General features: G+C 38.1%; 1 protein-coding gene across 1 annotated transcript in view; it reads left to right on the top strand.

Moving 5' to 3' along the window:
• LOC113078786 (membrane-associated guanylate kinase, WW and PDZ domain-containing protein 1-like) overlaps positions 1-15,287 on the top strand; it is a 56,336-nt gene that overhangs the window by 1,479 nt on the left and 39,570 nt on the right. The gene's annotated exons all lie outside the window — the stretch shown is intronic.

Below are 15,287 nucleotides of genomic sequence, written 5' to 3'. Positions count from 1 at the left end.
TATGTCATTACAGTAATTAATTTTTGAAAATTTACTTTCATCTTTTTTTCACGATGTCATGTAATGAGTTGATGAGTAATGAGTGAATGGATCTCTGTTCTTAAGCATTGTGAGAACTAATCTGCCTTTAGGTTAAGTCAAGTTGAAATAAGTGCAACTTGACCAAATCCATTTCACGGAAGGTCAGATATGCTGAAGACCCTTTGTAGACACTCTTTGATAAATCTAAAGCACAACTTACTAAATAAAATCACATGTGAGACCATTCGTTGCATTTCTAAGCGCATTCGTCATTTATTTGACTTTATTCCTTTACGAGGAGTTGATGAGTGAGCTGCTATTCCCAGGTAAAAGCACTACAAGCTGTCCATTGTACTGAAGCTGTGGTGACTCCCTACAGGGCTCTGCCTCATCACATGGTTTGAGTTATGCTTCTCTCCCCGCTCTGTATGCTTCTGCCTGTTTCACCAAATGACTTCAGACAATATCAGGAAACCAGCCAATCAACTCGGACTGCATTCCCAGAGCACTACTGGGCCCAGCTCCAGCTCTCTCTCGCTCTCATACACACTTCATATACATTCTGGTGTTGAGTTTCACCGTTTATAATCTATCATGCTGTCTGGGAATTTTTAGTTGTAACCAGCCTTAATTATGAAAATGTTTTTGGCAACAAATGCCATCTGTGTTTCTGAGTTTGTGAACAAAGTCTTAATTTTTGTCGTCTTGAACAAGCTGGTGATCTCAAACTCCCCATGCTTTAGACTTGTAAGATGAATTATTGATATGAAATGCATTAAGCTGAGTTTGAAATGCATTTCTCATGGTTCAAGACTCTGTACGCTCTTGTTCATACAAGAACCTGTGGGTCTTCACATCATGGCCTTTTTCATTAGTGTGGGCCATATTATATATAATAATATATAATAATGAGCACACAGCCCGTCCATAACCTTCGGCACAGTTAATACAGAGCACAACAAATTCACTCATTAATCTTCATTGATTTTTACATTAAGATTCTCAGTCCTGTGGTGACCCTACTAACAGTCTGTGCCCTGGCAGCTCTCTCTGGAGGTAATGTGTAATAGGAATACCTTTCAACGCTGTTGTATTGATTGATGGAATAAGCCTCTTACTCTTCAGCTGAGAAAAAAAAGTCTTATTGGTGATGTCAGCAGAGTTGTGGCTCTTAGAGCTGAAAGTTTCATGGGATGGCAGTTTTGAGGAAAATTCATGGGGCAGTCACATGACACTCATTATTTTGTTTAATGTATTAATTTACTAAAAATGCAATTTGTGTATACAAAGACATGAATATGTCTTCTATGAAGAACATTTTTTAAACTTCTGAGTTAAAATATTTGACCTTTTCACTTTTTTTCACCGAATTCATCAAGTGTAGTGTTACAGTACATCACTTACTCACTAATGGATCCTCTGCATTGAATGGGTGCCGTAATGAGAGTACAAACAGCTGATTAAAACATTACAGTATTCCACACGACTCTTGTCCATCAATCAATGTATTGCAATGTGCAAAGCTGTGGGTTTGTACTAAACCAATAAATTAAGATGTTTTTGATGAGCTCTCTATCTATAATTTAGTTTTCTAGAGTGAAAATTAGTCTTGTCTGAATTAGGAGAGAGATGTGCACACATTAAGCACAGTTTACAAGTGAAAACAGTTATTTTAAAGACATATGTCTGCTGGTTTTTAATGTGAGAGGGCAATTGAAGATGGACTTTTCAACTGGAGGAAGTCTTATTTTTTTCATATTTTGGCCAGAAGTGATAGATTAATGCCTTGTGGATTATTGTTATGTTTTTAGCACACTGTTTGGACTCTTATACTGATGGCACCCATTCACTGCAGAGGATCCATCGGTGAACAAGTGATGAACAAATAAACTCCTCTACATCTTTCCCAGACTGTATGTTCACTTGATATCATGATGCATTTCACAACAGGACAATTTATCCTGTATCAGATTACTCTAAACAAATGCTGATCCTAGATCAGTTTCCCACTCTGAGCTGCTTTCTGAAAAGGGTAGAATGACACACTGCTCGACATCTCTCTCTGTCTGGGTGCTTCTGTGTGGGATTTGACATCGGGCTGGATTAGGCTATGCCTGGGGAGAAAATGCATGTGTGTATTTCTGCATGTCCACAGCCTCGGTTTGCACAGGGATAATGCTTATCTACCCTAAACCAATAAAAAAGGGGACTATGAAATGCCATTAAGCCATTGGTCAGGGGTTGCCATGAAGTTATTTAGTATCTGGATCACATCAGGCTGACGAGGCTGTGCCCTTACTTTTGCTTGTTTGCATAGTCAAATTTCAGCCCTGCTGCATTTCACATTGTATATCAAACACCATTCCATTTCATATATACATATATTTTTTTTATATGGCCGTCTGATAGATTTACTGCGGTGTAAATTAGTTGCCGGGGTGGGGGGGTGGTTGACTCAGTGGGCAGAATTCATGTGGAAGTGTTTATTTCCTTTTCCTGAGTTCGGTTTAAACATCTGTGTTGTTCAGGAGAAAGAGAGGAACACAGTCTGCTTCCTATCACGGTTGGTGAGTCAGGACGACTTAAAACAATGAGGAAGGCTACCCCGTTCTTTCAGTGCTTCAAAAAAGGGAACACCAATAAAGGAGTGAATGAATGAACAGATGATCTCAACCGCATGTTTTTGCATCCACCTGTGGTTATGCAAGAGAGATTTGTGTACACTCCGGTGTAACTTTTTAGGATGTAACACATAATACTTTTAATGTGTATGAGACTTTTAATTTCCCTCAATAAATAATGTTTTTATTAAACGCACTGTTCTAAAAAGTATTGGAGTCACAAAATAAATAATGGTTTATTAATTTAATGCTACCAGCAAGCAAGCATGTATCTGTGTTGGACAATGGGTGACCTTTAAGTCAAAAAGGTCGAGAACCACAGATTAAGCTTAAGCAAATTGTGAATCAAATGCTGGCTGTAAAGATGTGTCTTTAGATGGTTTCTGAAGTTAGAGAGAGATCTAGCTGTTCTGATAGAGTTCAGATCATGCCTCTATTGAGGAATGATCATTTAATCTCAAGAAAGTGGTAACTCACTGACCACAACCTAGAGATACCAGGACTAAGGAGTTTTACTGCAAGAAAACCAGACCTTTTCTGTCTAAGCTTGATATTGTGGAGCACAAATATTTATGACTGATTTTTTTCTTTTTGTGATGTGGTCAGTTAAGTTCATTGACCTGGATGCCATTATCACCGAAAGTTAAAAATACTTAAACCCCTGAAGTCTCTACCTTTCATTGGTTATCTTAAGCTTGACACAGAACACATAAAAAAAAACAAGTGGGCAAGTGGTTTGATATGAAAATGTTGGTATCAACAAAGGGTAATAGAGGTTTTTATATAAATCAACAGGTCCTTCTGCTCACTCAAACATTGACATTTTTTATTAATATAAGTGGTAAGGGGAATTGGTTACCCAATTGTGTTTGTACAGTATGACTGTTCCAAGGTAAAATAAATTTTCCCCTCAAACTACATCATGTGTATCCACAGGGAAAGCTTCTGTCTAACTGGGCTAACAGAGTCTTGTGACTTACTGATGCTGGAAGGACATGACTGACCTGTGGTGGATGGCGTACAGAATTTCGAATTCGCTGCTCAAATCAGATATTGCTGTGTCAGTATCATAGAGGAATTTCAAGTGGACACATACTCGTGATGTGGCCCTCTGCGTTCAGACTCACAAAACGTTATACAAAGCTAACCTACACTGTCTTATACATGACAGTGATGCATGTTTCTTATAAATGTTCCACCTCAGAGTAAAAAAAGTAAAATAATTTCACAGAATTCTGACTACTTCAAACAAATGTGACTACTTTTTATAATCGCAGCAGACTTTATATTTTACAATTGTAATGTTTTTTCCCCCCATCAATTCTGTATATTTTTATATTTCATATATGACCTTTTACTTCACCTTAACAACTTTAATTCTTATTTTAAACTTTAATCAGACAATTAACGGTTTAATTTTTCACTCTGAGGCAGAAATGTGTTTTTTTTTAGTTTCCTTCCTGTTTTAAGAGTGTGGAAGGGTTGGAGATTTATAGTGATTGCTTCCATTCAAGCCCAGGTTGCCGAAGAGATGAGCAAATGTTCAGCTGAATGTCAGATACTCAGGGCTGGTGTGTGTTCAGTGATGTGTCAACAGCTCACCGGTCTCAATAGAGGTTTCTAGGAAGGCTCGGGTGGCTCTTAGATAAAACTCCTTTGTCTTTGTTTTGCTGGTCACATTTAGCAAGATCTCACTTGTAAATACTCAAACATAAATACTGTTTTTTTTTTACTGTTTAACTTTTTTGTTGTTTATGTTTCCGGGCCAGTTTTCCATTCGTAAGTCTTTTATTAGGCACAGTCAGTCTGTTGATTGTCAACCAGTCACACATGAACTGAAAGGATGTGAAAGATTTGCGATTTCTGAATCAGCAGATGCTTTGAAAGGCAAACAAGCCTGTGGTGAGTGATGGCTGTTAGAACATTGCGCTTCTGCTGTATGGCTGAATAAATCAGCATCTGTCAGTTGTGAATCCCTGAATCAGTTTCAAAAGTTGTGCATGGGTTTCGTCAGTTTATATTAGGCAGATTGATAGCTGAAATCTGGTCTATATTGCTGTCATTAAGACACATGGAACTCTTGGATGTTAAGAATGAGAATTGTGAAAATTAAATGATTATGATACAGATTCATATTCAGTGAATGGTTCTTTTTTTCTGATTTTGAGGAAGAAAGAATGCTTAACAGTTTGTATAACATTCCCAAAGTCTTGATTCTAAGCATTGCTCTGGGTCACAAACTTCGACATTGATGAAACTTGGAAAAAACCTGGAGAATATCTCCTTCAGATAATATTATACTAAGTGACATCTTTGGAGAGAGACAAAGGTTAGCACAGAAAAACACGATTTGATAGTTCCTCCTGCAGGGAGAAACGCTGCAGAAACATAGTTGGGTGCATCAGATGTTCTGATCAGCCATGCATATCCTCAGCTTTGCTGTTGTTGCCCTCTTTTCCCAATGGTTTTCAGAGCAGTCTCTCAAACAAGCACTAAATTGAACTTAACCTCGGGATAATCCTGGCCTTTTTCCGAAATCGTGAGTGGTTACTTATATTATAGAGGACACCGATTAGCGGTTTGTGGTTCATATATACAAAATCTGCATTTTCTTTATCTGGCTGAGAATTTCAAGGAATGATTTCTTAATTCTGTAGAAAACACTATCGTTGGGAATATTGGGGGAAAATACTGTTGCTTGACATTTACTGTAAATGTTCTTGTAGTGCACACGGCTTATTTAATTTTGTAGCATTCAAGCCATATTGACTATGGAAACCGTTCGATTTGATTGTCTGGATTACGTTGGGAAAGCAGTGTTCCGGCTGGACCTCTTCGAACTCTAATTGAATACCCCTGTTATATTCGGTTGGATTATGCTTCATCATCCCAGGGTCTCTGGAGATGTTGCCGTGTGTCCAGCATGATGTGTTTTTCCAGCACAGTTCTGCTCAGCCGAAGCCCAAGGGTCTGAATACTACACAGATCTCATTAGAGAAGAGGCCTTTTCTTTTTCCGTCTCTGCTTGTATGGCCTTATTATGAAAAGAGAAACGGCAAGAAAAGGAGTATGGGGTGTCTCGCAGAGCGTTTTGAGGGGGTCAGACTAGTTCAGGAGGATTTAGACAGGCTTTTATTGTCAACAAAAGCAGACAGGCTACACATTGCCACCCCTGGGCATCTTCCTTTGGTGCCTTCTTTTTTCTGCTTTTCATCGAAGAAAGCCATGCTCGAGCTAATCACCATGCTCCTGCTCTTTTCAAGTACTTTTCATTCCAAAATGCATTATCCCAGAGATTTCAAATGTAAATTCATGCATGTCTGTGTTAAGTTGAAGTACTAAAATTATTAAAACTGAAGTTAAAATAAAGTCAAAAAGAAACTAAACTAAAATAGTCACTAAAATTAAAATGAAAACCAAGAAATACGAAAGCTAATTCCAAATTTGACTAGATAGGATGTCAATAATACAAAGAAGCATTGGTGTCTAAATATTTTGGCATGGACCTTGTTTGAAAAGGAATTTAGTTCAGAGACGGACTAATGTTTCAGCAGGAGGTACTTAAACACCCACCCAAACACATGTACACCCACCCGTGGAAGGATGCACCCCACTTTCGAAGGGGAAAACGAATCAAGCAATTCAATTTAATAACCATGTGTTAGTATTTACAGAAGGAAGTCAGAATCTCTCCCACAACAAACCCTCCTGGAACATTCCGTCTCTGATATAAATAACTTTTTCTGCACATTTCAGTTATTAAATCAAAGAAATCCAGCACTGTGATCTCTTCGTTTGCTGCTTGTCAGTTATTCTGGTTTTAATTAATTTCTTGCACACTAACGTGCTGTTCTTGCTTTCTAAACGAATCAAGTCTTCAGTCTGAACGGCTAAAAGCTCCAGCTGCAAAATAACACTTGTGGTTCTGAATGTAATGATGACTGAAGCGTGTTGATGGGTAAACCATCGCAATGCCTTTTGTTAGCATGTTTACGGTGGGACGGGGGTGCGTTATGTGAGGTGAGGCTTCCATATTTTTACAGTAGGATCAATCCTGACAGCGAGGGCCACTGTAAGCGACATCTGCTGTCATTACTTCCCATCTTTGTTGTCTATGAAATGAGGGACGTGTGCGATCTTGTACTAATGTTGGATTCTGTGCAGGGTTTTTTTTTTGTGTGTGTCTTATATTGCTGTGTGTGTGTTTGAGAAAGAGTCATCCATCTCATCAACACCTTTTTAATTGCTTTCTTTCACTGTGCATTGTCATTAATTAGTCTTCACATGCTTTTCTGTTGTGTCTCTAGCTGTCTTTCTCACCATGGTTACCCAAGTCATGGTGCTGTGGTGTTTATGTGACCGTGTGAGCACAGTTCCCTCCCAGTTGACAGGGTCAAAAACTCACACACGCACACACATGCACAGATTGTCTGCTAAGATCCATCATATTCTGCCTGCAGTAAGCCAGCAGGGTTGTTTTTTTTTTCTCTTCATACTTATTGGACCAGTTTGTCCCATCTTGTATGTGTTATTTTAATTTTTGTTTTATTTCTTAAAGGTAATATTTAAATATCATAGTGATGGGATAAATCACAATGCAGTTGTTTTTATTGTTTATTTATTTATATAACAATGTATTAAACAATCATAAATTAAATTAAATTTTAAAAGATGCAAACTTTAGATTATTTAAATAAATTAGATTATAGAAATTTTATTAAATTATTGCCACCAATTAGGACATAGAGTAGCACCCAATTTTACCGTGTTTCACTCTAGTGATGAAATAAGTCACAATGCAGTCCTTTTTACTATAAAATTATTTATTTATATATTTTGTTTTATTTATATTTCATGCAGTCTTATAGGTAAGATTATTCAAAGATTGTTTTAAAAAATATTACTGCCAATATGGCTACCAATTTTGACATACCTCCATGTTTCCACTCCGTTGAATTATATATTTGATTAATTATTTTATAATTTTTATTTATTTTATTTTAACGTGTTTAGCAAGTTAGCGTAACAATTTTGTTTATAAACAAAAACTCACAACCATAAATGTGGTAAAACTCATAAATATGATTGTAAAATTCTGATTGGATATATAAATGTGGCAAGTTCTTAAGTAAACAAAGTAACAACACCTTTGCAAAATCAACTGTATAGCCAAATTGCTCTCAATCCTACTGCATTCTCACTTCTACTCTGTCCATCTCAAACTTCATGGCAGAGAAGCGTGAAGATGAGGGTGGTGCATTTAGCGTTTGATGCTATTCTTAACCCTTTAATATATCGGAGTCAGTTTAAATTAAGCTATACAGCACTGCTTTACTGGCATGGCCTGTAATTGCACCAACAGCTTTAAAGGAGGCCATTCCTGGAGTCTGGTGGCCATTTTTTTTCCAATCTGCACCTCTCTTGCTCTCTGTGGATAGTTGGGTGGGAATAATTTGTGCTAGGCTAAAGGTCTAAAGTTGCCTTGTGGTATTTCTTTCTGTCTGTTTTTCATTTAGCAAGGATTTTTCCTCTTTAGTAGCATGCTTTAGACCTCTTCTCCTTCATTACAGAGAGAAGGAAAAGAAAGTTGTCTTCAGCACCTCTGAGAGGAAGGGAGGAAGAGGCATGACTAACCAATTCTCTCCATCTGTCGCTTTTTTGGGGTGGAAAGAAATAGTTCAGACTTTGAAGTTTTTTTTTGTCTTAGGTCATTGACAAAGACGGAGACAAATTGTGGTTCTTGGGAGTCGCTGGGATTAGGGAGGAGAAATTGGGAATTTTCTCACATTTTACACACTTTAGAGGTCATTCCAAACTAGGCTGACTTTCAAAATGAGTGTGTTTTAAATTTGACATTTTCACTAATCACTGGGTCAAGTGAGTTTTCTTGAAAGTAGAGGGATACTAAATGAATCATTCATAGCTACATTCTATGAACTGGTTGATCCAGTTCACAAATCCAATTGATTCAGCCCTTAAATGTTGTACCTTTCTTCACAGACAGCTGTTGTATGACTTCAGAAGACTTGTAAAGTATGGTTGTATGGATTTTTATAAAGCTCTTTCTGTCAATTTTGGAGCTCAAGGTGGTTATTATGAACTGTATTGTGTTTTGGTTTTGGAATGACATGAATATTCATTTTTGAGTAAACTATCCCTTTCGTCTTATGAAGGCTCTCTGCTGCTCATATTGAACCTCTCTCAGCATGTTTAGTTTGGTGGTGTTTACCTTGAATTCATCTCATGTTACATTGGTGGGCAGCACTACACACACACACACACACACACACACACAAACAAACAGACTCTTTCCTACATTACCTAATTGAATAAGTCCTGTTGCCAGGTATTGCAATTAGATCTTTCTGTGGAGTGCATTGTCCTCATTTGAAAAGTGCAGACTGCAGCATCTCTCCTTCACTCTTTCATTTCAGCCCTTCATTTTCTCTGTCCCCATCGCATAGCTTTTTTTAAACTTCTTTATTTTCCTCTATCTTTAGCCTTCCTTTGCCTCTTGTTCACTGACATCCCCCTTTTCATTGAGTAAACATGTGGGTTGACGCATCACCGGGTCTGTTCAATACATTCAGAAAGGCCTCTGCTGGAGAAGTGGTTGAGTGGTTAACATTGGGCCTTGGTGCTCATATGGCAAATGCAGGTTTGAGTCCAACCTGCATTATGTTCAGGTTTCATTCTTGTAGTTGTGGTCTAGCAGTTATCACAGTTAGTATCACTGAGAAACTTTTATAGTTTTTATTATTTTAATATTTTTTTTTGTTTTGCATATTTTTAGTTAAAGTTATGATTCTATACGGTCTTCATAAAATGTCTGCAAAATACTTCGGTTGAAATTCCTTAATAATCATGTAAAACAACACCCCTTTTACCTTATCAAAACCAGCTTTGTTCACAGCGACCTGTTTCGGTGCATGTTTCTTTAAATGATAATGAGCTACTGCCCATGAAAATAACCTAAGATGTTGACATGGCATTAAATAAAAATATACTACTACTATTACAACGTAAAAAATGGCAGACCGCGTACAACTGGCTGAGTGTGGAAATATGCTAATACAGGACAGTCTTTCAGCAGCTGTGGGCAGGGCCGGAGCAGTATGACATCATACTTTTCAGAAAATCAAAAGGGCTTGATAATTGCAAACTTTTAAATGCAAAAACCCTGTTAAAGTGAATTTTGCTTTCGATATCCCCTTTAACTTTAGTATCTGTTTTTTTTTAGTTAATTTTTGCTGAAAAAACCCCTAAGTAAAGTTCAAGAGCTGAGGTGGGGGAAAATGTTTGGCTTGAGCTGCATTCAATTTAATACTGTTTGCTGACTCAGATTCTGCAGCGCTTGTGAAACACAGATGCTGGGAAAGTTTTAAGTCCAGGCAGAGACAACATGATGAGCCCTTTCTGCTGTTCAGCCCTGACTGGTGTCACTTCCTCAGTATCATTTCCTGATTCCTTTACTTCCTACCTTTGTGTGTCTCATCTTTTCCTCTTCACCTTTTGCCGTGCTTGTCCTATTTTAAGAAAACCGTTGTGTAGTTTGTTAGTTCCTTTGAGTCAACACCTAATTCAAAGGAGGACCAGGAGGCAGTTTGGTTTCTTAAAGCAAATAAATGAGAAATGGCTGACTAAAATATCCAGAGTGCCAGAGAATTCACATGACACCTGTTTACTTAACAGTCAGTGGAGGAGCTCTAGAATGTTCTGGTGAATGTTTACACGTCTCCATGCTCTCTGCCTGTACTGGAACGTCAGGAATCTGGCCTAACTGGTCTCTTCTGACATTATCTCTGTTTTTCTGTCCTTGCTTTGTCTGTTGTGTGTAATGGTTCACATATCTTATCTTGTACATGAAGCTGCTCTTTACAAAATGCCTTTGAAACACAAACCCTTTGCTAAGACATGGTGCTTCCATTTTTGAAAATACCTTTTGAATTCCACTGGCTCATCCTTTAATCTGAAGCCTTAAATGGAGGTAACAGGGAGTAGATAGTGACGTTGCACTGGCACTGAGTTGCACTGCTGTGGTTTGCATGCTTGATCCTGAATGCCAGAGATTACAGCACTGCTCCACTGGTTACTGTGGACTGACTGTATATGTAACACACCTGCTCTCTGGGCGGGACCTGTCAGACAGGTTGGGGTGAAACTGACAGATATCTTCATTCCACCTGTGAACAGGTGCATAAAGAGTCTGGAAGAGAACCGTTGTTGTGTAAGTGCCATTATGACTGCTTTAATTCATCACATCCTTTGCTATGCACCATTTGAATGTTCTTTGTGGGTAAGATGACTATGTTGGATTTGATGAACTTTGACCTGAATATGAAGCTACATTTTTTTAATTTAATTTAATTTAATTTAATTGTTAGATTAAATGTACGGAGATTGTCAGATTTTTGATATTGCCCTAAAATATGCAAGTTTGGAGTAATGGAGGTTTGGAGTCATTTTTTGGGTTGTTAAAAAAATTGCGCTCTTTCAAAACCGTTGCATTCAATCCTTCGTTGGGTGTGCTGATTTAAATCTAGTTATGTCTCGTGTCACAAGCTCACTGATGCAGGTAGTGACAATTCTCTCTGGCAAATCTGTGATCAGCAGAGTTTACACGTCACGTTTTGATAACAGTGACGAGGTTCACTTGAAATCTCCACCGAGGTGGTACCGAAAAAAAGTACTAGACACCAGGTACGTACTGACAGTGTTGAGGTAACGGATTACAAGTAACGTGAGTTACGTAATCAGATTACTTTTTTCAAGTAACTAGTAAAGATACGCATCACGTTAACTTTTCAAATAAGTAACCCCACTTTTTATTTATTGAAAGCTCTCATGTCCACATGTTGAGAGAAATCAGGAGTAAGATGTTACTTTAGTTTTAGAATAAATGTGAACATGCATTAATTCATCTCACTCACTCACACATGCGCACGGACGGACGTACACACACACACACACACACACACACACAAAAGATTTCGTTTTCCTCAAAACAATTAAAACAATTAAAAAGCAACTCAGAATATGACTCAAAGTTGCAATAATTAAATATGTTAAATAATACAAATATCCTTTATGTATTTAATTCCATTTCATTAACCACATTTTTGCTGACATTTGATGGTCCAATTCAACTATACTAATAAGCAAAAATGACACAAGATAAACTAACATTACTATTAACATGCAGTGAAAAAGTCACTTCAGTCCTCATAATACGGTCAAGCATACTTCAAATCACTGAAATACTAATAAGAGCTTTTCTCTTCTATTGGGGGGTGAGGCAGGTTCAGGACATTTGCATATCAACAATCCATAATATCCTGCAGAAAATAAATGATGAGATTTTTTTTTTTCAATGATTCCTCCTAAGTGGTTATATAACAAAATTGCATTTCATTTCAAAATAGTTTCCAGAAGGTTCTGGATTGTAAAGGACAATGGCACCAGTTTCCCTGTATTTTCCCTGTACGAACCCATCTGGAGGCTCAAATAATGATGTGAGGAGTGTATAGTCATCGGTCACATGACTTGAAGATTTATGGCCCACAAGAGGGTCTTAATGGACTCATACACTGATTGATGTCGAAAACAGCCTTTCCTTTTGTTATCTAGCCTTTGTCAGAAATTCATAATATTATACGTCTCATGCAATAACACAGAATACAAAGCTTGTTTCACTGAAGATCAAATTACCTGCATTGAATACACTGTGTGTGCGCACTGGGTCTATATTAATCACAAATGTCTACTAGGGATGCATGATATGACCATAACTGTATTGACCAGTGCTGTTTTAATGTTTTGCACATTATTGGTATCAATATGATTAGGGTGAAAGATAGATACTGTTGACCGCTGGAGGCGGTCCGCTGCTGTGAATCCAGTGGTGGACTGTAGACATCCAAACAGTGATGTCATGCCTTTCAAACACAAACAGCCCCTATTGTAAAACAGAGCTGGGAAGATTATATTATGTTAGACTTCCTTTCTCATATCTTAACCATGAATTTGTGGTGTTTTTAATTGTGTGCTTTGCTTTGTAAGCCATACAAGAAAATTTTAACTATTATTTTGAGTGAGGCACTTTTGTGGGCAGGCACATTTTAATTAAATAAACACACCACTAGCATCCAAAAAATACAAAATGATATCCTACTATAAGATATGAGGTCACTGTCTTGACTGTTTGGCCTTTTAGTAGTATTTACTCAGTGCAGATGATGCTTTGGATGGACTCCAGTAGCCGAACGCATGCAGTAGCTACACCCGTTTGAACCAGAGGAAGCCGGTCAGCCGCCCGCTGTGTGTTGTCCCGTCTCTGAAACAGAAGCAGGATGTGTGCAGTAAGCCTTCTCATCCCTTCGTTGCCACCCGGTCTGTCGGCTCTGTGAAGCATGAAGCAAATATGTGCCTGTGCAGTGAGCAGCGCAGGGCTGCTTTCCCTTGGAATAGCAGAGGCAGAAATGTTTAGTTTACCTGTGCCACTCTGGTTTCCTTGGGAGTTTCTTCTCCAAATGTCTGTGTGTTTGTTGACCTGAGTTCATGTTGAGCTGTTCTGTGCCTCACTAGAGCTGTGTTTGTTTTCATATGGTGACTCTGTAACAGGAACACAAGGCTCTTTTCCAGCCTCTGTCTGTAATGAGTCACAAGCCGCGGTCTGCCTGAAGACACTCATCTGTACAGAGGCTCTTCTTTCTTTTGAACTTTGACTCTTTCTTTCTTTCTTTCTTTCTTTCTTTCTTTGTCCATCATCATGCTTTATTTTTCTTTCACTTTGTTTCTTTGCACTTGTTTTTTCATGTTTTCCTTTTTTATTTACATTCACATTTTCATTTTTTGCACTCACACTTTTTCTGTGTTCTTTTTTGCACGTTCTTTCTTTTGCTTGCTTTCATGCTTTATTTTGCTCTTTTCTTTTGACTCACTTTTTCTTGAACTTCCTCTTTCTTGCTATCATTCAGTTTAACTTTCTCTTGTTTTTGTTTTTGCTCATTCGTTTTCTGCTTGTTTTGTTCTCTCAGTGTTTTATATTTTTCTTTTATGCTTTCTTTTTAATTTTTACCTTTCTTACACTTGTTCATGTGATTTTTTTTGTGTGTGTTTGTTTCTAGTATATTTACTTCTTTCGTTAGCTTATCCTTCTTTGCCTTTTACTAATTTCTTGCTTTTTCTTCGTATCTTTATTTTCAACATTTATTGTTTTATTTTTATTTTTTCACTCTTTTCCCACACTTTCTTCACTCTTGCCACTCATGTATTTTAAATGTGTACTGTGGTGTAGAGTAACAGTAGAGTGACTCTTTGTTTTTACTATTGCCCATATGTCATATGCTTATTGGAAATGGATACTTTATGAGCAAGGAGGGGATGGCATCACTATTGCTTTTTGTGGTGTGTAATGTAATTGACGTGTCTGCATGAAATGCAGAGTGTGTGTGTGTGCGTTTGTGTAAAATGGGAGTGGGAGAGATCATTAAGCTGTCAGGGCCATGAGCAGAAGGCAGTAGATATTGCTGTAATTCACTGGGGTTGTGGATTGGTCTGCTCTGTAGGTTCCCAGTGGGAAAGCCCCTCGGCACATCGTGCAGCCTCTAGTTTGAGTCACTGTATGTGTGCATATGGGTGTGTATGGCAAGAAGTTGTGAGATTTCTGCTTTGTGTTTGACAGAAAAAGTCCTTAATTGTTTTGTTTGGCACACTGCTGACATATCATATGCTATTCTCTTTCTATTATTTTGGGGTCTTTCATCACTGTGTTTGTGTCTGTTAAGTGAGTGTATTCTCCTTCTGGTGTGTTGGGGTGTTTCGTCATGTTGTGCGTGTGTATGAGAGTGTCAGCTGATATCGGTGTGCGTGCTGTGTGATGGATGCTCTGCATCCTCAGTACTGTCTTCTGCAGCTATTTGTCCGTATGTAAAAACTGTGACCCAGAACATCGCATTTTTTTTATTTAATTTTTTGGAGCATCATGATAAGTCCAACACAGAAACATTAGTTCAACCAATGGTGTGAGCTTGGGCAGGACTGTGTCTTTGGCCAATGGTAGAATCCACCCACCCCATATTTTTCTTACTATTGTTTGTGGTGCCAATAGTACACTAGACAGCTTTTCCATTAAGACTAAAACACAACATAGCCACATTGCATTTTCTTTAAAGTGGAGTGAAAATTGCACATTCAATCTTTAACTCTTTCTTAGTGCTTTGGTTTTCTTGTCTTGGTCTGTCTCAGTTTGTCTCTCAAATGCCCAGTGAAAGAATATACGGGGAAATGAAAAACAGGACAAAGTGATTTCTGGCATCAGAACGGGCCTGTGCCAGATGGGCGCAAACGCCCCTGCAGTCGGGACGGTGTGCTTGAGCTGGGCACCCACTGGGGGATTCTTACCCGCACACCTGTGCTTCCAACAGCAGTGTTAGGTTCATTCCTGAAATCAAATCTAATGTAGTTTTTTCCAACAACAAGCTCAATGAAAATGAGGCCTCTGAGAATTTCAGTTTCTTTTACTTTTGAAAAATGCTGTATTGAACTTAATCAAAGCCAGATTCTATAGATCACCACCTTAAATAACACACAAATGTGCATGCCCTGCTCGCTCCGGTTCCTCGTATGTAAAGCACCTCTAATTAA

Source organism: Carassius auratus, unplaced genomic scaffold (genome assembly GCF_003368295.1).
Source record: "Carassius auratus strain Wakin unplaced genomic scaffold, ASM336829v1 scaf_tig00026546, whole genome shotgun sequence".
Lineage (NCBI taxonomy): Eukaryota > Metazoa > Chordata > Actinopteri > Cypriniformes > Cyprinidae > Carassius > Carassius auratus.
The sequence above is the reverse complement of the archived record's forward strand: the minus strand, read 5'-3'. Positions and strand labels throughout refer to the sequence as shown.